This window comes from Gorilla gorilla, chromosome 15, assembly GCF_029281585.2.
Source record: "Gorilla gorilla gorilla isolate KB3781 chromosome 15, NHGRI_mGorGor1-v2.1_pri, whole genome shotgun sequence".
NCBI lineage: Eukaryota > Metazoa > Chordata > Mammalia > Primates > Hominidae > Gorilla > Gorilla gorilla.
In genome coordinates, this window is record NC_073239.2 from 109,189,911 (window position 1) to 109,217,435 (window position 27,525).

Here is a 27,525-nt window from a genome sequence, read left to right on the forward strand (position 1 = left end):
ACGGTTCGTAATGAGTGGGGATGTGCGTGAGCCTCAGCTTCACCCCTGGCCTTTTTCCTCCGCGGTTCTGGCTCCTACACGCTGCAGTCCTCAGGCCTCTGGCTGGGCGTGGCCAAGTGGGAGGGAGGCTGGAGGGGAAGGAAAGGAAAAGCCAGGCTGAGTCTCTCCATCTGCTGGCTCCATCCCCAGCGGAGTCCCGGGGAACTGGCTGCATTCTGTCCTGGCATCCGTTCCATAGCTACGGCTGCTGTCCTGTGGGAGCCACCACCGCACCAGCTTATTCTGGGGGACCCCGGCACAGGGGCTGCAGCAGCACTCCTTCCAAGGGTGTTAGCGGCTTCCTGCTGTTGCTAAAATCTGGGCCGCTTCACCGTCCCGATTGGTTTTTCCGCTATGTAACCAACTCCCTTCGATACATTCTCTCCGTGTAAATTATTGAAATGACCTCTATCTTCCTGTTTAGTATCTGATAGAATATGTCATCGTTTCTTCCTGCATAAGCGGGAAAGAATAAACGCCAGGGACTGTGAGTAAACCAAATAACCCCAGAATAAATAAACACAATAGCAAGGGCAGGAAGGGTCAGTGAGCACGGGGTGGGGGGTGGGGTCCAACATAAAATCCAGGCAGAGAGGGACCTCAAGCTGAACCGCACAGGCAGGCACGCAAAAAACAAGCAGAAAGAGGCTTCCACAGGACCCTCCCAGCGACAAATCAGCCAAACGTCCTGAGTAGGAGAGCTCACTTTGCAGATTTGATCCTTCCTCCAGGAGGAGATGGCATTTTTACATGATCTTATATTAATTATCATGAAATTCTAATAAAGAATATGGAAGTATTAAATAATATTGTTGGACGAGGCCAATCTATCATAGTGATAGGATAATGGGCTCAATGCTATCAGCCAAGACGCATTAGCAGGCGGGCTCAGTTCTGGGAATGATGTGGAGAGCGGTGGCACTGTCATGTCCCGTTCATCTCTCCTTGGCCCACATCATCCCCCTAGTCTGTTGTGCTGGACAGCTTCCAGCTGCAAGCCCTGCAGCTCCACCTGCGGCTGTCGCTGGCCACTGGAGCTTGCTTGGCCCATGTGAGGTAGGTGGGACGTGTACTAGTCCCGGAGCAGCCTTCACCCACTATCTCATGGGAATGGCAGATAACATTCCAACAACTTTGTCTCTCCTTGGGATAACTCGGAGATGTTATTTCCTATATTTCCATGCAGGCCTGAGCCCGGGTTACCCACAGCGGTCATCTGCTTGCCAGTCCACCCTCTGGCGATTCCTCCCTTTCCTGTCTCACATCGCCACTCCCTGCCAGGTGAATCCTAGAGTCACCTCTCAAAGGAACGACTTCCACTCATATCCTCGTCTCAGTGTCAGCCTCTGGGGGAGTCCAGCCTAAGAAACCATTGAAAAAAATAAACTCAATTTGGAATAATTTCAGATTTATAGAAAAGTTGCAAAGATAACAGAGTTCTAGTACACCCCTCTCCCAGCTTCTTCTAATGTTGACTTCTTACATTACCTTGGTATATCTGTCAAAACTGAGAGATTAACCTTCTCTTATGTTAACTATGAATTAAACTCCAGATGTTATTCAGGTTTTATCAGCTTTGTCTATGGACTTCTTTTTCCGCTTCCAGAATCCTATCCCGCATACCACGTTGTATTTAATCAGTATGCCTCCTTAGTCTCTTCCGGTCTGTGATGGTTTCTCAGTCTTTCCTTGCTTTGCATGACTTTGACGGCTTGGAGGAGGACTGCTCAGCTATTCTGCAGAATGTCCCTCAGTGTGGATCTGTCTGATGTTTTCCTTAGACTAGAGGGATGAATTTGGGGGAAGAAGACCTTGCGGCAAAGTGCCCTTCTTTTTACGTCATATCAGAAAAGACACAGAATTCTAAAACTTAAAAAAAAAATTCACAGAAAAAGATGGATGCTTAAAATTCCCAAGCCATCACAAGAAAAACTTTTATAAGAAGTGATCCAGCCTGGAGACCCAGGACTCGTGTTTGAATCACCTAACATTTTTTTTTTTTAAATTTAGATTTAGGGGTACATGTACAGGTTTGTTACATGGGTATATCATGTGATGATGAGGTTTGGGCTGCTGATGATCTCATTGCCCAGGTAGTGAACATCGTACTCCATAGGTAGTTTTTCAGCTCTTGGTCCCCCCACTGCCGCCCTTCCTCACCCTTTTTGGAGCCCCCAGTGTTTATTGTTTCCATCTTTGTGTCCATTTATACCCAATGTTTAGCTTCTGCTTATAAGTGAGAATATGTGGCATTTGGTTTTCTGTTTCTGTGTTAATTTGCTTAGGATAATGGCCTCCAGCTGTATCCACATGGCTTCAGAGGACGTGATTTCATTTTTTTTAATGGGTGCATAGTATTCCATGGTGTATATGTACCATATTTTAAAAAATCCAATCCACTGTTGACCGGCACCTGGGTTATGAATCACCTTACGTTTTGTATTCAGGGCCCATGCCCTAGTCAAGAATAAATTGGCCAATAACCCAATTCTAGGTCCTCAGCTTGTCTGAGAAAGTGTCCTCTGTCTTTGGGTCTGGTAAGACTAATGACCCTCTCCAGTTCCCTTGCACCCTGGAGGGACTAAAAGTGTTATTGAAACCCTAGGATGATATAAAAATAATGTAATAAATAATAATGTAATAAACAATGTATATTATTTGTTACATTGTCTCAGTGTCTGCCTCTGGGGGAGCCCAGCAGTCCTCCTCCAAGCTGTCAAGGTCATGCAAAGCAAGGAAAGACTGAGAATGTAATAAATAATTATAATAAATAATAAGTGTAGCAAGAATCCTGGGAAGGCAATATATCAAGTGCAGAATAATGCACTTGATATTATGGCTATGGTGTGGATGCTTTAGAGTGAGCATAAGCATGAGTTTATGTGTAGCTATGATGTTTCTGAGTGTTTTGTCTGCTGTTTGAGGTATGGAAGTATTCAAAAAAATCAAATGCACTATCTGTAATTGCATTTTAACTTGTTTAGAATATTTAGGCCAGGCATTGTGGCTCATGCCTGTAATCCCAGCACTTTAGGAGGCCGAAGGGGGCAGATCCTTTGAGCCCAGAAGTTTGAGACCAGCCTGGACAACTAGGGAGACCCTGTCTCTACTAAAAATACAAAAAATTAGCCAGGCGTGGTGGCACATGCCTGCAGTCCCACACTCAGGAGGCAAAGGTGGGAGAATCACCTGAGCCTGGGAAGTTGAGGCTGCAGTGAGCCGTGATCATGCCACTGCACTCCAGCCTGGGTGACAGGAGTGAGACTGTGTCTCACACACACACAAAAAAGAACATTTAATTCATCAAATTTATAATTGCGAAAAATTGGTTTTCTGAGTTGTTAGATACAAGTATAACAAATTAAGCAATAAGGAAAGTTCAGGCCAGGTGCAGTGGCTCACGCCTGTAATCCCAGCACTTTGGGAGGCTGAGGAGGGTGGATCACCTGAGATCAGGAGTTTGAGACTAGCATGGCTAACATGGTGAAACCCTGTCGTCTCTACTAAAAATACAAAAAAAATTAGCCGGGTGTGGTGGCACATGCTTGTAATCCCAGCTACTTGGGAGGTTGAGGCATGAGAATCGCTTGAACCCAGAAGGCAGAGGTTGCAGTGAGCCAAGATCGCCCCACTGCACTCCAGCCTGGGTGACAGAGTGAGACTCTGTCTCAAAACAAAAACAAAAAAAAAAAAGAAAAGAAAAAAAAAAAAAAAAAAGGAAAGTTCACACAATTATGGGAGCTTCTTTCCCCAGTAAGAAAGCCCCTTGAGTATTGAGTTGAGTCATCATCTATCAGCGGGTTACAATGGGACTGATGGCCTCCCCACAACACTTCCTCATCCTTAAAGCTGTCAGTTTTCAGGCTGCTGCAGTAATAAGGCACTGTCATGGATGCTTTAGCATCTGCAAATCTTTCATCTCATTTTATCCACACAAGATCCTGGTGGTATTATCCTCACTGAACAAATGAGAAAGCTAAATATAATTTAGAATGCATTTGGCTGCAAGAAAGAGAATAATGAACCCAGAGTGACTTAAACAGCAAGGAATTGATCTCCTTGAAAAGTAGTCCGGCTAGCTGCAGGGCTGGTTAACTCAGGAGCTCCACCACACCCAGCCCCAGCTCCTCATGGTCATAAGGTGGCTGCAGCGGTTCTGGGCATCCAAGTGTCTTCCTGGAAGGCAGGTTCTCCTGTGGGGCTGTGGTATCAAGGGAAGAAAGCCTTTCTCAGCGTCCCAGTGGTGTCTTCCCTTCATTGGCCAGGATTGAGGCCTATACTCAGGTCTCAGCCAATCACTGACAGAGGGGCGGAGTTACCATGGCTGACTTGGACTAGTCCTTCTCCATCCCCTGGGGCTGGGAAGGTGAACCTCCAGCCATATCAGCAAGGAGGACAGGCACAGCAGCACTGACTATGAGGAGGTGGCCCAAGTGTCTGCATAGGGAGGCCCAGAGAGGGACAAGGTTTGCCTAAGCTCACCCTGCCAAGCCTGGACTGGAATATTAGGTTCTGCCTCCCTGTTGATGTTTTCCAAAGACCCCCGCTGAGTCCTTAGAATGGGGTCATGCCTTTATATGGCCGTCAACTTGGAAGGAGCCTCCAGGGACTTCTGAGCCAGCCTCCCTCTGACTGGAAGGTGAAGTGGGTTGAAATTGCTCCCTACAAAGAATTGCCTCGCTTCTTCCCGAAGACTATCACAGCTCCCAATGCCCTGAGGTCCAACTAGTCCATTCCTTTTATTGCACAGATGGGAATACTGGGGTGGGGCAGGAGCAAGGGCTCAAGGTCACAAAGTGAGGTGACAATAAATTGCCCTCTCTACTATTCCTGGTTGTTTTGTGGGTGGACACAAACAAAAGTTAGCAGGAATGGGAGGCACTTTAGCATTTGAAAGTGTCAAGTATAGAGCTGGACTCAGGGCTCAGCCACCCACCGGGTAGGTGACCTTGGGCAAGTTACATAACTTTTCTGTTCCTCAGTTTTGTCATCTGAAAAATAGGCATAACAGTAGGACTGCTTCCTTGGCATGTTGTAAAGAATAAGCGAGTCCATGTAAAGGGCTTGGCACGCTTAGTGAGCTCTGTAATTACTGCTTTCCTACTGGGCACCCAGCATCACGTTATATGCACTGCAATCCATCTAATCTCTATGCCTCCTCTGTTATTAGCAGACTTGTTTTACAGATGAGAAAATGAAACCACAGAAATGTCAAGTGACTTACATGAGTCCCTTGGCTGAGGCCACACTGAGTTTCAAACCCACATCTGGCTGCCTCCAGAAGCCCAAGCCCCTAACTGCCTTGCCATTCTGTCCCCACCACATGGTGTTCTGCTTCTTGGTTCCTCTATGGCAAAGAAACCTAGGCCCAGGGAGGTCAACCCATTGTTCACAGTCACCCAGCTAGTAAATGAAACAGGAATTAGGATGCATGAGTCCTTCCATGACCCCACACTTCCTCTACAGGGACAGAAGCTCTGTAGCATCCTGCAGCAAGATTGGTCTCAGCCACCCTATCAGGCAGTTCCTCCTTGTGTCAAACCAAGATCTGTCCTGCTTTAGTTTATGCTTATTTTCTTTTGCTGCATTCTTGAAGGAGGCCTTTCTCTGGTCTATTTGAATCTTTAGCTTGTGACCTACCTGCCTACTGCCCAGCTCTGACCTGTCTGTCCCCACATGTCCACTTTGGCACCTCTCCTTGAGATGAGGCTAAGGCTTCATGAGCCACCTTCAGGGACAAGTGGACCAAGGGTCTCTAGGGAGTGTCACTCCTCCCGCAGTCTCTGCTGAGCCTCAGTGGGATCTGGTTTTTTTCTCAGGCCTGGCAGTGAAGTGCCTCCTTCCTGATGTCTTTCGTCCATACTTCTCCGGACTGCCACCTTCCCACCTTGCTGGAGATTCGTGTGCTCTTTCTGATATGTGATCTGGGGGTGGGCGAGAGTGTCCTCTAGACCTGCTCTGTCCAATGAGGTAGCCACTAGTCATGTGTGGCTATTTAAATTTAAATTAATCAAAAGTAAATAAAATTTGAAATTCAGTTCTGTAGCCATACTAGCCACATTCAAGTGCTTGGCAGGCCTCCGAGACCAGGGGGCTATGGTATTAGACCCGGCAGATATTCAACATTTCCATCATTGCAGAAAGCTCTAGAGGACAGCCCTACCAGAGCTTCTCAAACTCAAAATCATTGAGTTTGCCCAAGGTCACCTACTGGTGGGTGGCTGAGCCCTGATTCTAGCTCTATAGTTAGTGCTTTCAAACTCTAAATTGCCTCCCATACATACTAACTTTCGTTTGTATCCACATACAAAACCTCCAGGAATGGCAGAGAAGACTTGTTAAAACACTTCATGCTGTGGGCCTCACCCTAGAGTTTGCGCCTCAGTAGGTCTTGGCAGAGTTGGAGGATTATTTCTAACAATTTCCTAGGTGAGGCTGCAGCGGCCGGGCTGGGCACCCTGCTCTGAGAACAGCTGCTGTTCACCCAGCACGGGGAGAGTCTGCTGAAAAGACTCCGTGTGGTGATCTTGATCTGAGGGTGGTGAAGAGTCACTGGGGACACAACTTTTTCAGCTGAGGTTAGAAAAGGAGACTGAGACCAGCTTTCCAAAAAGCGAGCATTGGCTGGGCAGTGGGGTACTTGGACGTGCCGGAAAAACCCCAAAACCCAAACAAACCCAAAAGAATAATCCTGGACCCCCAGGGATTGTCTGGGCTTCGTTTCCACTCGTCTGTAATTTCTGAGAGAAAATGACTTCAGTGTCAACCCTGATCGCTGTCCTTCTCCAGTGACAAATACCAAGCAAGGACCACACCCCAGTGTCATCTCAGACATTAGTCCTTTGTTCCAGTTTTCCTTCCACCTTGAACTTTCTCACACCTGCTGATACTCAGCACCTTCTTTCTTGGAGAGACTGTGTTGGGGACAGGAGGCAGAGCACTGGATTTGGAGTTATAAGATTTGAATTAAAGTTGCTGTGTGAGCTTGGGCATTGCCCTTCTGAATTTCATTTCTATAGAGGCAATAATCTTATTTACTTTATAAAACCACATTATGTTATGCTCACATGATATCATATATGAATTCTTGTTTGTAAATCACAGAGTACTTTCTAAACCTCAGGTCCCATAGGTTGGAATGTAACTTTTATAGCACGGGCTAAACACACACACACACACACACACACACATATATTTTTGAGACAAAGTCTTGCTCCTTTGCCCAAGCTGGAATGCAGTGGTTCAATCATAGCTCACAGCAGCCTCAACCTCCCAAGCTCAAGTGATCCTCCTACCTTACCCTTTACCCTCCTGACTAGCTGGGACTACAGGCACATGCCACCATACCCAGCTAATTGTTTTTGATGTTTTTATTTTTGTAGAGATGGGGTCTCACTATGTTGCCCAGGCTGGTCTTGAACTCCTGGGCTCAAGCAATCCTCCCACCTTGACCTCCCAAAGTGAACACAGGTTATATTTGATCAGAATTAATTGTTTCTATGCACATCTCTCGACAGCCTGGGAGCTTCTTAAGGCAGGGCTCTATTAATCTTTTTTTTTTTTTCTTTTTTTTTGAGATGGAGTCTCGCTCTGTTGCCCAGGCTGGAATGCAGTGGCATAATCTTGGCTCACTACAAGCTCTGCCTCCCGGGTTCACACCACTCTCCTGCCTCAGCCTCCCAAGTAGCTGGGACTAAAGGTGCCCACCACCATGCCTGGCTAATTTTTTATATTTTTAGTAGAGATGGGGTTTCACCACATTAGCTAGGATGGTCTTGATCTCCTGACCTCATGATCTGCCTGCCTCGGCCTCCCAAAGTGCTGGGATTACAGGCATGAGCCATGGCGCCTGGCTGGCTCTATTAATCTTTGTGCCCCCTAGTGCTTGATTTCAGGCCCCAGCAAATATTTATAAAAATAATGATTATCATACTAAAACATCCTGCACTTATTGTATGTCCAGCACTGTTCTAATGTATTGATTCATTTAATTCTTACACCACCCCCAGAAGATATTGCTATTATGAAATTACATATAATAGGTGCCCAGTAGACATCTATTAAATGGTGGAGGGCAGCGCTTCTCCAACTTTAGCATGCACAGGAACCATCTGGGAATCTTGATCTTGTTAAAATACACATCCTGGCTGGGAGTCTGTATCCCAGCACTTTGGGAGGCTGAGGCAGGAGGATTGCCTGAGCCCAGGAGACGGAAACCAGCCTGGGTAACATAGTGAGACCCTGTCTGTACAGAAAGGATGGCTAATTTTAAATTTTTTGTGAAGACAGGATCTCACTATGTTACCCAGGCTGATCTACTAGCTAGATGTAGTGGCACGCACCTGTAGTCCCAGCTACTCTGGAGGCTTAGGTGGGAGGATTGCCTAAGCCTAGGAGGTAGAGGCTGCAGTGAGCTGTGATTGCACCACTGCACTCCAGCCTGGATGACAGAGCAAGACCCTGTTTCCAAAAAAACCCCAAGCCCCCCAAAACAACACGCCATGACACTGCAGGCCCCGAGTGGAGTCCTGTATTTTCAACAAGCTCTCAGGTGATGCTGTGGTCAGCAGACACTATCAAAGATCTAGATCATTTAACATTTTCTCAAATAGAAAAACCTCCAGTCCCCTGTGGGACAGAGGAAGGGGTGGGAAGCACACTGGGAAAAATAACTCACCTCTTACTTTGGGAGTGAGAGGATTACAGACCCTCAGGACTGACACTCTTTGAGGGGACTGGGAAGTCAGTCCACCAAAGGCAGCTTTTCAAGTCTCGTTGGAACAGCCTGTTCTCACGGTCTGCAGGAAAGAAACAGGGCAAACATTTTCCAACGTTAAGAACAGAGCTTCGGACTGGGGCCACGTGTCTGGGCTTAACACGGTGCCTGGAAACAGCTGCTAAATTGCCTGGCGTCTCCCATCCAGAGGGGGCTAGGAGCCCTTCCTAAGGCAGCACCGGTACAGGTGGAACTGAGGCCAGCTCCCCTAGAGGGTGGATGGCTGCCCAAGGGCAGTGGAAGGGGGTGTGCAGATGAAACGTGGCCTTCGAGTCAGACAGAGCTGGCTTCAAATGCAGCTTTGCCACTTACTAGCGGTATAACCAGAGGCAAGTTACTTCTCCTTGCAGTTTTGTTTTCTCATTGCAGCCCGGAAATAATACCAACCACACGGGTTTGGCTAGGGAATGGAAACCCCTGGAGAACTTCAAACAGAGCTACTTTAATACAGGGAATTGGTTACACAAGTGAGGGCAGAGCTTGGAGGCCAAGTGGGGGAGGGCGAGGCAATCCAGAGATCAGCAGGAACACAACTGTGAGCTGAGGGGCTGCGGGGAGGAGGTGGTGTTACTGAAGCCCAGGGGTCAGGTCATCAGGTGGGGGCTTGACCCACAGGGGGCTGGTCCAGTGGCCACACACAGCTCTTGCCGGGGTGCTATCTGAGGCAGAGAGGGAGGAGGAGAAATAGCTCAGCTTCTCCCTGTCTCTCACCCTCCAATCTCCCACAACTGCCTCCATTGGCTGGACCCACCCAGCAGGAAGCTGGGAAATGCGCCTGGCAGGGGAAGTGGCTGAGGGCCAGTAGGCTCAGGACCTGCACAGGATGCCTTGTGTAAGGCATCGGCAGCACGTTGTTTGGCTCATCGACAAAGCAGGTGCCCTTTCCTGTGCCCTGGAAACAGCCAGCCTCCCTGGGTTAACCGTGTCTTCTGTGATGACTCTTTGGCCATCTGCAGTTTCTTTCTCAACATCCCTGTGTGTTGGGAACTCCAGGCTCTGTAACTCAACTGACTTCTTTTCCTCTGGCCTTTTGGGATCCTGGGATGTGTAGGGGAGGATTCTGCCAACCAAAAGACCACCAGGGGCCAGGGGAAGTGACTGAGGCTGAATGCAGGGACGCTGGCAAAGGGTGAGGGCCTGGACAGGCCTGACTGTGTTGTTTGTCCCTTCATTGGTTCATTCATTCATTCATTCATTCATTCAACTCTTAACAATCAGCTATTGATCTAGAACCACACTAGATGCTAGGACTGCAGATGGTGTTCCAGTCTGGTGGGTAAGACATGCTTGTAAATTTCAGTCAGGGCTATTTTGGTTGTAATAAATAGAAGCCCATTCAAAAAATGCAAGTGAGAAGGAGTTTTCTTGAAAGGGATTAGGGAATCTGATGGAGTTAATTGAGGAAGTGCAGGTGGGCCTCCCGTGAACTGTCCTCATCTTCTCTGCCTCTCTGAGCTCCACCCACCTCTGCAAACCAAATCACATGTTGTTTCTGCTCCCCTAATTCTGGGTGACTTTTGACTCCAAAGGGTGTCAACTGGGTCAGACCACGACTCCTTGAGACCATGTAAGTCCAGTGCATTCTTACCAATTCACTAAAATTGGTGGCCCCTTAGGTTAAATTATTGAGAGAACTTAACCTGATCAGCTCACTTGAGTCAGACTTCCTGTCCCATCAGGGTGGCCGGGACAGGCCAGGTAGTGGGGACAGGGGAAGGGTCTTACAGCTTGCCCTTTGGAGAAGCAGGATCTGAGAAGAGAGTTATGAGCAGGGCAGGCAATGAAACACGTTTCCTGCTGGAAATAATTGTAAATCTGGCCTAAGGGGAAAATGGATTCAAAAAAGCATTTAAAATAATAATAGTGACCATTTATCAAGACTTTATGTGTCAGACACTGGAAAGTGCTTTTTATACATTTACCTCTTTTAACCGTCAGAAGTCATTATTATTATTATTATTATTATCATCCCCATTTGCCGATTTTACAGATGAGGAAGCTGAGATGTAGGAGGTTAGATAAGGTTGCCTGGAGTCAGATGGTGGAGGTAGCAGCAGCAGGCACAAAACTGTCACTTTGGCAATTTTGTTCCAAACTTGGAACAATACAGAAAAGCTTAGCATGGCCCTGCGCAAAGATGACACACAAATTTGTGAAGCATTCCATATATTTTAAAAATTTTCTTTAAAAAATTTCTTGGCTGGGCGTGGTGGTTTATACCTGTAAGCCCAGCACTTTGGGAGGCCGAGGCAGGTGGATCACGAGGTCAGGAGTTCAAGACCAGCCTGGCCAACACGATGAAACCCCATCTCTACAAAAAATACAAAATTCAGCCGGGCATGGGTGCGCCTGTAATCCCAGCTACTCCGGAAGCTGAGGCAGGAGAACTGCTTGAATCTGGGAGGCCGAGGTTGCAGTGAGCCAAGATCACACCACTGCACTCCAGCTTGGGTGACAGAGCAACACTTCTATCTCGAAAAAAAAAAAAAAATTCTTGTCTCTGAGCCATGTGCCCTAGACCTGTGCTTGGCAGCTTCCGCGGAGAGCAGAAGCCGGCAATCAGGCCGTTTTCTCCCCTACGACCTCCAGAAACGCTCTCCAGACAGACATTTTCCTTTCCTGTGGCTGCAGAGATCACTAGCCACCTTTGGCAGGACCTCTCTCTCCCTTTCCCTCCTTTTATTAAAGGATTTCAGGCGCACGGACTTGGGGGGCTGATGTCCCCCATTTGATGGCTCGCTGTCACCACCCATCTGGACTCGAATCCTCTTTTGAGATTATCGTGGTTGTGTCTTTCTCCTTTCTCCAGGTCTAATCCTAGTCCCTTCCCCCATAGGCATCCGCTCCAGGGTAAACAACACAGGTTTCTTCCAATTTCCTTTGTGTGTTGTTCATTCGTATATGTCATGTTTGGAAAGTGTATGTGTTACGGGTTTATTTTTCAGGGGGGATGTTATTTTTAATTTTTTAAGGTCATAAATAACACTTTCTTTTCTTTTTTTTAACTTTTAAATAAACTTTTTATTTTAGAATAGAATTGGAATTACAGAGATGTTGTAAAGATACTGCAGGAAGTTCCTAGATGCCTCGTTCTCACTTCTGCCTATTAACATATCATAGGGTACATTTGTCAAAATTGATGAACCAATATTGATATATTATTAGTAACTCATCTATACTTTTTCAGATTTCCTTAGTTTTTTGTTGTTGTTGTCGTTGTTTTCTTTTCTGAGACAGGGTCTCACTCTGTCACCCAGGCTGGAGTGCGGTGGCACAGTCATGGCTCACTGCAGCCTCCACCTCCCCGGACTCAGGCGATCCCCACCACCTCAGCCTCCCGAGTAGATGGGACTGCAGGTTTGAGCCACCACGAATGGCTTTTTTTTTTTTTTTTTTGGTAGAGATGGGGTTTTGCCATGTTGGCCAGGCTAGCCTGGAACTCCTGGGCTCAGGAGATCCCCCGCCTGCCTCAACCTCCCACAGTGCTGGGATTACAGGTGTTGAGCCAGCACACCTGGCCTTATTTCCTTCGTTTTTACCTGGCGTCCTTGTTCTGTTCTAGGATCTCATCTAGGAGACATTACATTTACTCCCGAGGCTCCTCTGCTGGGACAGTTCCTCAGGCTTTCCTTGTTTTTTGATGATCTTGACAGTGTTGAGGAGTACTGGTCAGGTGTTTTGTAGAATGTTTCTCAGCTGGGATTGGTCTGGTGATTCGCTCATGGTTAGACTGGGATTATGGGTTTGTGAAAGGGAGACCACAGAGGTGCAGCACTATTTTCATTACATCATATTGAGGCCCCCCTTGGCTGGCAGTTACATCACTCCTGTCTCTGCCTCTGTGGTCACACCCCTCCTCCTCTTCTCTCGGTCAGATCACCCTATATCGCTCTTCTAAGGATACTTGCATTGGATTTAGGGCCTACCCAGGTAATTCAGGATGATCTCATCTCAAGGGCTTTAACTCAACCTTCTACAAAGACCCTTTTTTCCAAATAAGATCACATTGACAGATTCCAGGAATTTGGATGTGGACTTCCTTCTTTTTTGAGACAATGTCTCACTCTGTTGCCCATGCTGGAGTGCAGTGGTGCCATCTCGGCTTACTGTAGCCTCTGCCTCTGGGTTCAAATGATTCTCATGCCTCAGCCTCCGGAACAGCTGGGATTACAGGTGTGTGCCACTACGCCTGGCTAATTTTTGTATTTTTAGTAGAGACGGGGTTTTGCCATGTTGGCCTGGATGGTGTCAAACCCTTGGCCTCCAGCGATCTGCCCGCCTTGGCCTCCCAAAGTGCTGAGATTACAGGCATGAGCCACCGTGCCTGGCCTGGACTTACCTTTTTGAGGGCTACCATTCAACCCGCTACTCCCACATGTCAATTTTATCTTTCATGAATTGTGCTTTTGGTGTATATTAAAACTCATTGCTAAACCTAAGGTCATGCATATTTTCTCCTAAAAGTTTCATAGTTTTGCACTTTACATTTAGATTTGTGATTCATTTTGAGTATATTTTGTGTAAGGTGTAAGGTCTGTGGCTAGGTTCATTTTTTTTTCATATGAATATCTCTTTGATCCAGCTCTTTTTGTTGGAAAGACAATTCTCTCTTCATTGAATTGCCTTTGTGCCTTTGTAAAAAATCAGTTGAATACAGTTGTCTATTATTTGTGTTCTCTTCTGTTCCATGGATCTATGTTTCTATTCTTTCACCAATTTCAGCAATCTCGATTGTTGTAATCTTATAGTAAGTCTTAAATTGGGTAATGTGAGTCCTTTGTTGTTCTTCAGTATTGTGTTGGCTATTCTAGGTTCTTTGCCTTTCTATATAGATTTGAGTCAGTTTGTTGATACCTATAAAATAGCTTGCTGAGCTTTTGATTGGGAATCTGTATCAAGTTGGGAAGAATTGACATTTTACCAATATTAAGTCACCAAATCTATGAACATTCCAATCCAATCTTCATTTATTTTTTATTTCTATTTTTTGAGACAGAGTCCCACTCTGTTGCCCAGGCTGGAATGCAGTGGCGTTATCTCACTGCAACCTCTGCCTCCCGGGTTCAAATGATTCTCCTGCCTCAGTCACCGCGCCCAGCCGCTTTTACTTTCTTTACATAAATCTAAGTTTCTGATTGATATCATCTTCCTTCTGCCTGAATAATTTCTTCTTCCTTTTTTTTTTTTTTTTTCAGATGAAGTCTCACTCTATCACCCAGGCTGGAGTACAGTGGCACAATCTTGACTCACTGCAACCTTCACTTCCCAGGTTCAAGCGATTTTCCTGCCTCAGCCTCCCCAGTAGCTGGGACTACAGGTGCATGCCACCATGCCTGGCTAATTTTTGTATTTTTAGTAGAGACGGGGTTTCCCCATGTTGGCCAGGCTGGTCTGGAACTCCTGGCCTCAAGTGATCTGCCTGCCTCAGCCTCCCGAAGTGCTGGGATTACAGGCGTGAGCCACCATGGCTGGCTAATAATGTCTTTTAACGTTTCTTGCAGGACAGATTATGGGCAACAGAGTCTGTCAATTTTTGTTTCAGAAAAATCTTTATTTCTCCTTAATTTTTAAGGATAAATCTGCTGGATATATATAGAATCTAGGTGGGTGGGTTTTGTTTTCAATCTCGCACTTTCAACTTCTGTGACACTGCTGGCATTCATTCACTTTAAGTGTTTCTCCTCCTCTTTGCATAGTTTTATGTCAAAAAGTCAGCTGTAACTCTTAACTTTGTTCTTCTGTGAGTTTGGTATTTCCTACATCCATCCTTCTCCAGCTTCTTTTAAGATTTTGTCTTTGTCTTTGGTTTTCTGTAGTTTGTTTATTTATTTTTTGAGGGGCATGGCTTGGAGAGAGACAGATAGCAGTTCTTTTTTACAGATTTTTATTTTATTTCAGTAGTTTTTGGGGAACAGGTGGTTTTTGGTTACATGGACAAGTAACCAAAATCTCAATTCAAATCTCTACCCAGTGTGTAGTCTTTTATCCCTTACCCCCTCCCAGCCTTCCCCCGAGTCCCCAAAGTTCATTATATCATTCTTATGCCTTTGCATCTTCATAGCTTGGCTTAATTTATGAGCGAGAACATATGATGTTTGGTTTCCCATTCCTGAGTTACTTCACTTAGAATAATGGTTTCCAATTCCATCCAGGTTACTGTGAATGCCATTATTTTGTCCTTTTTTATGGCTGACTAGTATTCCATTACACACACACACACACACACACACACACACACACACACACACACACGCGTATCTCCCATGGAATATATGGAATGTATATCCTACCCAGTAATGGGATTTCTGAATCAAATGGTAGTTCTACTTTCAGTTTTTTCTGTAGTTTAAATATGATGTATCTAGGTGTTTTTTGTTTTGTGTTTGTTTGTTTGTGTACTTATTCTGCTCAGTGTTTTCTAAGCTTCCTGGATCTGCAATTTGGAAAATAGTAGTAGCCATTATTAGCTTAAATACTTCTGCTCCATTTTCTCTTTCTTGTCCTTCTGCATTTCAGTTATGCATATACTACACTTTTTGATATTGTCTCACAATTCTCTGATTCTCTGTTCTGTTTTTGTCATTCTTTTTCTTTCTCTTTGCATTTCAGTTTAGGAAGCTTCTACTGAGTGATGTTCAAGGTCCTTGTTTCTTTCTTTGACCATGTTTACTCTGTCGATGACCCCATCAGAGGCATTCTTCATTTCTGTTACAGTGTTCTTAACTTCTAGGATTTCTTTTTGATACTTAGAATTTCAACTCTGCTTACATTATCCATGTGTTCTTGTATATTGTCTACTTTTTTCACTAGGGATATCACATATTAATCATAATTATTTTAAATTATCTGTCTGATATCCAACACTTGTGTCATATCTGAGTCTGGTTCTGATGATTGATTTGCCTCTTCAGATTGTATTTTTTTTCTTACCTGTTTGTATGCCTTGTAATTTTCTGTTGAAAGCTGGATGTGTTGTATTGGGTAATAGGAACTGAGGTAAAGAGGTTTTTAGTGTGGAGATTTGTGTTAATTCGTCTAGGAGTTGGGTTGTGTTTAATGTTTAATCTTGATGTGTGATCCAGAGTCTTTAAATTCCTCTAGTGTCCTTGTTTTCATCTCCTCTTGATATTGGGCGTCCCTAAGTACTCCTCCTCAGAAAAAGTCTGTGTCTTGCAGCTCTTTCTGTTGTTATATTGGACTCTTCGTGTGGTGGCTTTGCTATTCATTAGGTTTGTGACTTTGAGCATATTTCTTCACTAAGTCTCTTTCCTCGCAGGTAAAATAAGAACAATATTCTCTTACAGAACTGTGCTGAGGATGAAGTGGAATACTAAATTAAAACACTGAGCACTGTGCCTGATATAGACTAGATTCGTGATTGAATCAATGGGCCTGTTTGGCTCAAAGTCACTAATTGCTACTTGTTTCGTTGGCTAGTGACACAGAGTATTGCTTATCCACCCTCAACCACGTAGTTAGAATCAGAACTCATTTCTCTTCATCCCAGTGGCTCAGCAGTGTGGATGTTGCAATAGGCAAGTTGTTAATAATAAATGAACGGTGCCTCCCAGGTACCCCAGCTGCTTTAAGCAGCACCTAATTACATATTTAAGTGTAGGACCTGCCGGAACCATCTCCCTCTCTTGAGAAAATAACGACCTCTCTAATTGCACACTGACCCAAGATACATTCTCCCAAGTAAATAATACACTGTTCAGAAGCATCCTAATTAGGTATTTACTGCAGAGATGGCAATGGCTTCATCTTGCTCCCCAGGGAAGTATTAAGCATCATATCAGGGCTGATAGAACTGAAAAACAAACTGGCCTCAAGAAAAACTGTATCAATGATTTTCCATGAGAAGATAGAGAGCTGGGGCTCCAGGAAGGAGAAACAATTGGCCAGCGCTAGGGTTAGGCGGCCTCTCTACGTGGATGGAGGCAGCTTCTCTCAAAGACAGCCACGAGTCAGATGGACAGGCAGGCCCCCTTGCTCCACCCTCCTAAATTAGGAGTTGAGGCTGTGTAGCGGATGCCTATTGCCCAGGCTCAGATTGCTGAAACAACAGCTGACCTAGGAGCTGGGGCTCTAACCATTAGGAATCACTTGCTTGCTGGAGGTGGTGGTGGGGTGAAGGGTTCTCTCTGTGTCCTTCTTCCAGTTCTCACTGTCCCTTGGTCACCAGCAACTCCTAGAGGGAAATGGAGCTTCAGACAGCCTTGGCTGATGAAGAGAAAGTGACCTGGTGGCCTCCTCCTCTTTCTTTCTTCTCTCTCCCTCCGTCTCTTCTCTTTTGCTTCTCACCATCCCATTTCCCATTCTTCCTTCCTCTTCCCTTCTTCTCTCACTTATCTCTTTCCTCTCCCACCTCAGTTCTCACCTCTCTTCTTCTGTCTTTCCCTGTGTCCTCCTTCTGCCTCCCTTCCTCCTCCAGAGGAAGAGCGAAAATCCACTCCATCTTCTCACTAGAAGCTTGCAGGAGAGCTCAGTCCTGGAGCTTTGCTCTTTCACGTTTGGGCATCATCCACTGAGCCTCAGGGTTGAAGTCATAGAGCCCTCCCAGTCAAAGACCTCTGTGGATACACTGTGAAGTACATGGGCTGCCCTTGGGATCTTCTTGCAGATTACACACTCAGATGGGGAGGACTCTTCTCAGTACAGAGGGGCAGCAGCAGATACAGTCAATGAAGGGAGCCGAGGAGCACCTGGATCTCCTTCTCATCTTTGCTAGTTCTGCAGTGGCCCAAAGAATATGCCCTTTTATCTTCATCCACAAAGCCCTTCTTGTCTAGCACAGAAAGGTGCTATCTGCATGGACAGAGTCAAAGGGACCTCAAAGGTTGCCTAGTCCTAGAATTTTTAACGTGGGTTCTATGGACTGGGGAGTTGTATTAGTCTACTGGGGCTGCCATCACAAAACCCCACAAGCTGGGGGGCTTAAACAACAGAAATGTATTTTCTCACGGTTCTGAAGACTGGAAGTCCAAGATCAAGGTGTCAGCAGGATTGGTTCCTTCTGAAGCCTCTCTCTTCGGCTTGCAGGTGGCTGCCTTTTCTCTGTGTCTTCACATGGTCTTCCCTCTGTGCCTGTGTCCTAATCTCCTTTTCTTATAAGGACACCAGTCATATTGGATTAGAGCCCACTATGTGCCTCATTTTACCTGAATCATCTCTTTGAAGGCCCTAACTCCAAATACAGTCACATTCAGAGGTACTGAGGGTTAGAGCTTCAACACGTGAATTTTGGGGAGAACATAGTTCATGGATAAAATTGGGGGGTAATAGGCCAGGCACAGTGGCTCACACCTGTAATCCCAGTGCTTTGGGAGGCCAGGGAGGGCAGATCACCTGAAATCAGGAGTTCGAGACCAGCCTGACCAATGTGGTGAAACCCTGTCTCTACTAAAAATGCAAAATTAGCCGGGCATGGTGGTGGGCGCCTGTAATCCCAGCTACTTGGGAGGCTGAGGCAGGAGAATTGCTTGAGCCCAGGAGGCAGAGGTTGCAGTGAGCTGAGATTGTGCTATTGCATTCCAGCCTGGGTGACAAGAGGGAAACTCTGTCTCAAAAAAAAAAAAAAAAAAAAAAAAAAGCAAAAGAAAAGAAATTGGGGGAAAATGGAAAGGGAACAATTATATTTTTATTTTCACTAACTTTCAGCTGAAGTGTAGCATTTCCTTCCTACATTACGAATGTAGCCAGCAAGCCATAGCAGCGTCAGGAGCTCCTGTGACATTACTGTTAAGAGAAACCACCAACATTTCATATCAATTATGGTTGTCACAGACATCTTGAAATATTGTTTACTCTCACAACTACTTTAAAATTACAGTTATTACACCTATCGCTCAGGCTTGTTTTTAATTGCATTTATTAAGAAGTACATATATTGCCACATAAAAATTTGTTTTTACACTATGTTTATAATTGTATTATGATTGGTTTCCCTTGTAAATCCTATTTCATCTCATGCATTTCAAAACACTGTTCAGAGAAGAAATTCGTAAGCCTCATCAAACTGTCAAAGGGAGCCAACAGCACACAAAAGAATGCTAGACCTAGTTTCAACTTTTTTTTTTTTTTTTTTTTTTAACAATGGAGGAGAATGGGGTCCAGAGAGGGCAACTTAGTTGTCTGTGGTCACACAGCTAGTTATGAAAGGTTTGGGACTACAGTTTAGGTCTTAGGATTCCTTGTTCACAGCTTTGCCCACTGTATCACATTTGCTAGTTGTTCTTCTACAACAAAGACTGATATATAAAACTATTAGCCAGGATATGAATTTTCTAAATACCTTCAGATTCCTAGATACGCTTTATGTTCCCCAAAAGTCCACCCTTCTGGGTTAGCCTTCCATTTAACAGCCATCTAGCCCAGTCCTCCTGAGAGATGGAAGGAAGGCCAGCTTTTACCTCCACTCCTGACCTACTAGTGGATATCTCGGAGGAAGGCTTACAGGGCCCAAAAGTGGGTCCTGGCTTTCCTTCATCAGCCCATCCAGTGCAGCAACCAACCCACCCTGGTTTGCCCGGGACTCTCCCCAGTGTTGGCCCTGAAAGTCCCATGTCCTGGGAAACCCCTTGGTTCTGGACACACAGGTGGCTGGCCCCCTCCCGCTCAGCCTCTTGCTGACAGCTGCTCTACTCAGGGGTACCTGTCACCATCTCATCCTGGCCTGTCTGGGCTGCTCCCTCCTGGCCCACCCTGCAGGGGTTCTCACAGCCCGGCTGAAACCAGGCTGCCTCTTGCTTCGCAATCTCTCTGAAGACTTGGGAATTAGATCGTGAGAAAGAGAACAAGGTTGTGTCTGAGAGTGGATGTCCAGGCTCCTGGCTGCCCGGGACCCTCATCCACAGGCTGGCTCTCTCTCCTCAGCTCCCACCTGCTACTTTTGGGTGTGGGTCAACCTCTGGGGTGGGGCTGGCAATCTGTGCGCTAACAAGCCCCCCATAGGGGTTTCAGAGGGGCTGTCTGTGTCCCTCCTCAGTGCCCTTTACAGATCACTGCAAGCACCCCCAGCCGCTACAAGTGCCAGCTGTTCATCCCTCACAGCTACCCGCTTCTCTGGAGAATCTCCCTGTCCCAGGAACCTGGCTCACCTGGGAGAGTACGTCCTACCAGCACCTCCATAGCTCTTGGCCAACGGCTGGCATTGATGCCAAGAGTCCCCCACTTTGCCCCTGGGCACGGGGCTGGCTCTGGGGCACAGTGCAGGAGCCCGAGCTCCTGGGGGCTTAGCCTGACACTCATCCCTAGCTGAGTCCATGCTTTCACTTAGGCTGTCCCTCCCCTCTCCTGCCCGCCTCACCTTCCTTCTCCTGACACCGCCTCCATAAATTGCTTGAACAAGAAACGCTGTTTCTGGCTCTGCTTCTAGTCACTAAAGTCAGAGGCTTCTCCAAGGAAGGAAAGCTTGAACGGGACTGCTGCCATTTCCTCCTAAATGGTCTCCCTGCCTCCTCTCTCTCCACTCCCCACTGTCCAGAGTAATTTGTCCAAAATGAAAATCGAATCATGCTCCATCCTACCTTCATCTCTACGAGGCATCCAACTCAACCCTGCCCATGGCATACAAGACCCCTTTTATGGCTTGTAAAGTTTTTGGGCTCTGACCCCACCAGATTTTCCAGTCCCAGCTCCCCACACTTTCCCCAGGAACCCCACATCCCAGATGTGCAAGACCACCAGTGTCCAACCCGACCGTGCTGGCACACACCCCCATGCCTGTACACATTTGATTTCCTCTGCCTTTTCTGACTGTGGGCTTGTATTGATCCCCATACCCAACTGTAGCAGGTGGGGGCTGAGGAGAGAGAGCCAGCCCGTGGATGAGGGTCCCGGGCAGCCAGCAGCCTGGACATCCACTCTCAGACATGACCTTGTTCTCTTTCCTACAATCTAACTCCCAAGTCTTCAGAGAGATTGTGAAGCAAGAGACAGCCTGGTTTCAGCCGGGCTGTGAGAACCCCGCAGGGTGGGCCAGGAGGGAGCAGTCTGGACCGGCCAGGATGAGGAAAGGCAGAGGAAATCCCACTGGGTGTGTTATCAGTGGCTGGAGTCACTTTTCAGTGGCATGGGGAGTGAAATATGGGGACACTAAACTGGCTGAGGAGTGAATGAAGGTGGTGGTGCTGTAGAAGGGAACATAGAAGCGATTCCATGAAGCTGGGCTATAGAAGACAGCCAGGCACTCCTCAGGTCCCCCACCCCACCGCTCAAGGTCTTCACTGGGACTAGGAACATGTTGTTGTCAGGCAGGACATCTGGCCACAGCTGGCTCCAGGCAGGTGCATCAGCTGAAGCAGAACTACCTGGACCTAGGGAGACTCTAACAGTCACCTCCACCTCACATGCCCCCAGCTTTAACCGCCTGAGCTACCTGTCAGCACAGACGGTGATGACATAGAGAAATCTACACACAGACGCGTGGATACAACACATTCCTAACATTCTCGGCCTCACACCTCAGTGGAGTATCAGTAGATCAATTTTTATACATACCTGGACAGAGGGTGATCATTTAATATGGCTGACATTATTTGAACATGCATTTTTCACTTGCGGAGAGGCAAGTATGCTCACCGCAGCAGTTTTTTGCAACACTCTGAAGAGATGGCCCAATCAATCACTTCTGATTCCTTGGCTGTTTATTGGAGCCATCAATCACGATGAACACTCTTGGCGTTAATGGGAATGTCATCAGCACTTCTGTAGGATTCTCCCTGCAACTCAGCTTTTGACAAGATTATTATTTTTGACATGTTATTCAAGCTGGGATTTTTTTCCCCTCTATTGCTTCATATGTGGGAGACCCTTGCCTTGAAAGCACTTGTCCTTCTGGTCCAAGACAGGAGGGGCAGTCGGCCTCAGATTTGGGAGGTGGAACTAGGCCAAGATGACTACCCAGACTAATTAGGGGTTGGGCTTAATTACAGGGGTTCTAAAATTTTTGCAGAGGCTGCAGAACACCTCTCCCGATGTGGAATAATGATCTTGTTCCCCAGGCCAGGGGTAGCTGTGGGCTTGGGCTTCCTTGGGGATCTGACAAGTTGCGGGGTCTTCCGAGGAACTATGTGGGTGTAGTACTGGTAATCTTTGCGATCTGTGAACTGGGCCTTTTTAAATAATAAAAAGGATGTAAAAATATCACCCAGCATTTAGGACGTTTACCTCCCAGGGGTTATTCTCGTTGATCAGGAAAATCTATGAATCAAAAGAGCAAGTGTATGTGTCCCAGCCCCAATCCCTGAATGAGCGTTCCAACAGACAGGGCAGGAATGAATGAGTCGATGGCTGAGGGGTGGGCGGCTTTAGGAGTGGGTTGGGGTGGGCAGCACGGAACAGGAGAGCACATGGGACCCTGGGCTGGGGTGTGGGACAGGGACCCTCAGTGTGGCAGAGTCTGGTTTCAGCCTCCAGCACCATAATTTTGTCAAGTCAGCCTTGACTTTGACCTTTGGTTCAAGAACTCTTCCGAGACAGCCGTCCCTGTCAGCCCTCCACCATTGCAGGCCTGTCTGGCCAGTTCCAGGATTCCTGCATCGCTGTTATGTTTCTCCTTTGGCTCATTCCCCTGGGAACCATTGGGTGAAGTGCATCTGTGCTGTGGGGAGGGCAGTTGGGCAAGGAGAATGACGACCAGGATTCCAGCTGACATCTTGTGGTCTCAGCTACAAGATCCAGAGAGGACGGGAGCCATGGTGTTGACGGTGTGGTTGGGATGACAGCATCTGCTGGGTCTCCCTCATTTGCGCCATCTCCCATCCTCATTGCCACTTCCAGGGAAGCCTTCTGGAACCACCTTCTCTAGCGCCTTGGTTCCTGAAGCCCTTCGTTTCTACCCGCAGCAGCACCGCCTCCATGAAGCCTTCCTGCTCCCCCGACTGTGTCCTCTGGCCTCCTCCCCATTTTGTCTGGGCCTCTCTTTAGCCCAAATCACAGTGAGCAGAATTTCTCAAAACAAGGTCTGTGGACAGCAACAGAACCACCTGAGTTGGTTGCTGGAAATGCAGATTCCCAGGACCCAGCTCATACCTATCTAAATCTCAGGGGTGGGGCTCAGGGATCACCCAAGACAGGCGATTCTTATCTTTCTTAGGCTTACTCAAGTGTGCGGATTGCAGCACCAGGCTTAAGGCTACAATCAATTGTTGGCATAACCATCTCTTGCCCCAATTTCCCCCACCCCTGGAACAAATCAATCTAACAACTGTCTCTCCAGTGCCCACTGTGTGCCAGGAGCTGTGGTAGATTCTGGAAGACAGCCTGGGGGCAGGGAGACCAGGATGGACTCGGGAAACCAGAGGCAGATGAGAGGTGAGGAGGCTGGGGAGGGCGGGGTCGGATCTGAAAGTGCTTGGATTTGAGGTCAAAGCCAAGCACCGCCCCCAAAGTGTCTGGGGAAGGGCTCCACAGAGCCTGGGGGTGGGGAGGGGCAGGGCCGAGGGCTATTTCTTGGCTGGCAGCCCCAATGTGCAACAGCACTTCCCTCTCCCAAGCGTCTGGGCTCCTCCACTCCAGGGCCAGAGAACATTAGTGCCAGGCTAGAAAAGGGTGGTGGCCTGACCAGAGGAGGTGGTCAGGGACCCCCTACCCCAAGCCCGGTCAGGTCAAGAAGGCTGGTCTCCAGTCAGGGAAAGAGAGGGGACAGGACAGGAGAGTTCAGATTCCTGAGAGCTGTCACAGGAGAGAACGTCACATTTCATCCACAAAGCAGCACATTCTAGATTGTTATTCCAGGTTACAAGGGAGATAGCCTTCCATTCTGTCTAAGAATTAATTTAAAAAATTATTTTATTTTATTTTTTAGATGGAGTCTTGCTCTGTTGCCCAGGCTGGAGTGCAGTGGCATGATCTCGGCTCACTGCAACCTCTGCCTCCTGGGTTCAAGTGATTCTCTTGCCTTAGCCTCCTGAGTAGATGGGATTACAGGCACCCACCACCATGCCTGGCTAATTTTTATATTTTTAGTAGAGATGGGGTTGCACCATGTTGGCCAGGCTGGTCTCAAACTCCTGGCCTCAGGTGATCCACCTGCCTCAGCTTCCCAAAGTGTTGGGATTACAGGTGTGAGCCACTGCATTCAGCCAAGAAATAATTTTTAAATAAGAGTTACGTAAAGATGGAACCAGAAATGTGGAACAGTTGTATGTTTTTGCATTTTATCCAACAAACATATAACACTTACTCTGTGGTTGGCACTATTCCAAGCACTTTACAAATATTTATTCATTTAACCCTCATAAAAACCCTGTGAGGTAGCAACTCTTGTTATCCCCACAGCATGGAGGAAACGCATGAATCCTGAAGGCCTTTGATGAACATATTCATTCGTCCCCTCACTTGTTCCCTCACGTGTGGTTTATTCATTCATTCACATAAATTCCACGCAGTCACTGGGATGTAAGGAGCATCATTAAGGTACTTGGGCAGAGCCTGCAGTTCAGGGCATGATGATCACATGATGGGGACATTTGAGAGGGGACTTTGGCATTTGGTGAGGTGTTGGACTGGAAGATGCACGGGGTGGCATCTCAACCTGAGGTTGTGCTCCTGATAATCTGAGGTGCATGGTGGGACACCCCAGGGGACAGAGAGGGCTTGAGGAGAGCCTGGACCCTCTGCAGAGCAAGCTCCTGGTGTGGTGGGTGATAAGCTCTTCTTTTTCCCATGGCCCCCACTGACACCACCTGCCTCTTCCATGATGGCTAAAACCAGGGTTCAGGCCTGGCTCCTCCCCTTCTTCCTGAGCAAAGCACCCTGAGTAAAGCCTAGGGTTGGCTGGTGCCTTTTTAACCAAAAGCGTAAGAAGATGACGTAGCTAACTTGCTGTGTGCTTTTTGGCATGCGCTTTGCCTTCTCTAACTCCAGTTACCTCATCTGGAAATAAGAAGAGTAGACCAGAAGTCCCTTCAGCTCCAACAGTCGGGGCTGTGTGGAACTGTAGGCTGCTAAGGGTTTGCGGGGGCACACTGGGATCACCCAGGTGAGGGGTCTGGGGTCATAGGCTTACTCTAGGCTCTCCCCAGAGTCTCCTTCTTCTCCTTCCTGCTGTCTGATGCCAGATCAATGCTCCTATAGGGTGGACTCCCTCCCATCCCAAATTCTCTACTGGTCCTGAGGTCATTCATGGCTCTATTAACTTGCCTACACATTTGTGGGCCACCTGCTGTGGTCTCCTTTGTTCTCTGTCTGTATTAGTCAGGGTTCTCCAGAGAAACAGAACAAATTGGGTATATGTATATACAGAAGAGGAGATTTATGGGGAATTGGTTTACGTGATTATGGAGGCCAAGAAGTCTCACGATCTGCAGGTGGCAAGCTGAGAAACCAGGAAAGTAAACGGTATCATTCAGTTCAAGTCCAAAAGCCTGAGAACTTGGGGCTATAACTTGATGGTGTAACTTCCAGCTTGAGGCTGTAGAGGTAAGAAATGGAGTGCGGGGAGGACCACTTTGGGACTTTATCAGTCCCAAAGCCCAAAGTCCCAAGAATGAGAAGCTCCAATATTTAGGACCAGAGAAAATAGATGTCCCAGCCCAAGGAGAGAGAGTGAATTGATCCTTCCTGCACCTTTGTGTTCTACTTAGGCCCTCAATGGATTGGATGATGCCTCCCACATTGGTGAGGGAGAATCTTCTTTACTCAGTCTACTGATTCAAATAATAATCTCTTCTGGAAACACCCTCACAGATACACCCAGAAAGAACGTTTTACCAGCTATCTGGGCATCCCTTAGACCAGTCAGGTTGACACATGAAATTAACCATCATACAGTCCCAGGCCTGGTATACAGCAGGTGTTCAATGAGTGTTGGTTGAGTGAGTGAGTAAATGAATGAATGAATGAACGTAGTCTAACTACTTATTGCTTATTTTCCCTGTTTGACCTTCATTCTTCTCTCTGGCTTGGAATGGCCTCCACCTACCCTGTTTTCTGGTCCCTACTTCACCATCTTTTGAGATTCAACTCAAATGTTGCTGTGTGTGTCTCGTTTTTGAACTTTCCGAGAGCCAAGCATCACCCTGTCACTCTGTTTTAAAACCTTTAAATGCCCTTCCACGGTTACCAGCCCATTCAACAACTACTTACAGAACTCCTTCCTGTGCAAAGGCTGTAGTGTGTCTCCCAGTGTCTGGGACTGATCCTGACATGGAGCTTACATTCTAGTGGGGGAGAGAGGCACTGCCCAAGTCAAAATAAAGCAGAACATTTCAGATGGTAGCCCTTGGAGCATATGGTCTTGGATTGGCCAAGAGAGGGCCCACAGCAAGTATTTCTTCTAGCCTGTAAATTCTCATCCCATCCACCTCTGCTGCCTCTGTTTCTTTCTCTGAACCTCTTTCTCTCCCTTTGATGTACATGGCTGTAGTTTTCTCAGAAGGTCACAGGAAGCTAGAAGCAGCATCGGAGTCAGTAGTTTACACCAACTTGAGGAGAGCTCCCAAGGGCATGAAAGAGGTACTGGTTTTGTGGTTAGTAAAGGCCTTGATCCAGTGTTCTCAGGCAGGCAATGCTTGACCAGAGCCTGATAGAGAAAGGCAACTGGGCTCCTGGGACCCCTCTCAAGGGCTGCCTACCCTGCTCTCCAGCCTCTGTCTTTTCTACTTCTTTCAGATCAGGATCTGTGGTGAGCCCTAGGGGAATATTTTTTTTTTAAGTCCTAGGATCCAGGAGAGCTGGGTTCTAGTCCTATCCCTGTCCAGGCAGACTCAGGAAAACCTCTTTGTGGGCTCCAGTTTCCTTATCCCTGAGATGTTAGGGTTATATGAGATGACCTCTGAGGCCCCTTCCAGCTCCAAGATTACACCAGGCATCTAAATGTCCCTGAAGTTTGGGGAGTCATTGTTCTTCAGCATCTCCTCAGGGGCAGCCTGGGCTGAACAATAGTTTCGTGACTTGAAAAGTATTGGAAGTGGAGGTTATCTATTCAATCAAGACTTTTTAGATGATCTGTTGTATCTTGCAACACCTGCCCTCTTGATCCATTTTCTGCTACTGGTCATCAAGAGGAGGGTGGAATTCCCAGATAAGAAGAAGAAAGGCAGAACAAAGCTGCAGGTCCCTACTGTGGTGGTCACTGGTGTGGATGCCAGATACATCCAACTCTCTGCCTTCTGTGTAGGTAGTAGTGTTGCATTTTTTGATCCCTATGTGTTTGGATTGGGCTGTGTTAATTGACAGTGGAAATTCTTCAGATCTCTTGACAATGTTTGAGAAGGACTCTGCTCGTCAGTCTGGGTCTGTGAGTAACAACACTAAGCAGAGCATCCAACTGACCCCAGACAGACATGGAACATGAGAGAAATGCCCTTTGTTTATTTTGGGTCACTAAGTTTAGGGGCTCTTTGTTATTGCAACATACCCTAGCATGTCCTGACTGTTACACAAACCTAGATTCTGACTAGGTCAGTGGAGAACAAGGTTACTTTTCCCTGAGCAACTTTCATTAATCCTTCATTGGCAAGAGCAGTAAACAAAAGATGGCTACTAGAAAGCCTAAATGGGTGTTTCCTTCCCATCTTCTAGCATGCAGAGCCAAGGATAAAGAGGCCTGGGAAGTACACTCTGAATGTGCAGATCTTTGCAAATTCCTACTGCACAGTTCAGACTCTTTAAGATGTAGGCCCTGTGTGTACTCCATCTCACCTCCCTCCAGCCTACTCCACACCTAGCACAAGGAGCTTCCTTCCCCTAGTAAGATTTTTCTG

The 27,525-nt window shown here is 47.0% G+C and overlaps 1 long non-coding RNA gene and 1 other non-coding gene across 2 annotated transcripts; one reads left to right on the forward strand and one right to left on the reverse strand.

The window, feature by feature from the left end:
- Nucleotides 1-21: 21 nt before the first annotated feature.
- On the reverse strand, nucleotides 22-8,786 carry LOC129526602 (uncharacterized). Its single transcript, XR_008671277.2, has 3 exons — nucleotides 8,717-8,786; nucleotides 1,338-1,400; nucleotides 22-492 (listed from the first exon to the last, which is right to left on the reverse strand). It is a non-coding gene; the product is annotated as an uncharacterized lncRNA (long non-coding RNA).
- A 2,095-nt stretch (nucleotides 8,787-10,881) lies between these two features.
- Nucleotides 10,882-10,987, forward strand: LOC115930766 (U6 spliceosomal RNA). Its single transcript, XR_004067363.1, has one exon. It is a non-coding gene; the product is annotated as a U6 spliceosomal RNA (small nuclear RNA).
- The last annotated feature ends 16,538 nt before the right edge of the window (nucleotides 10,988-27,525 follow it).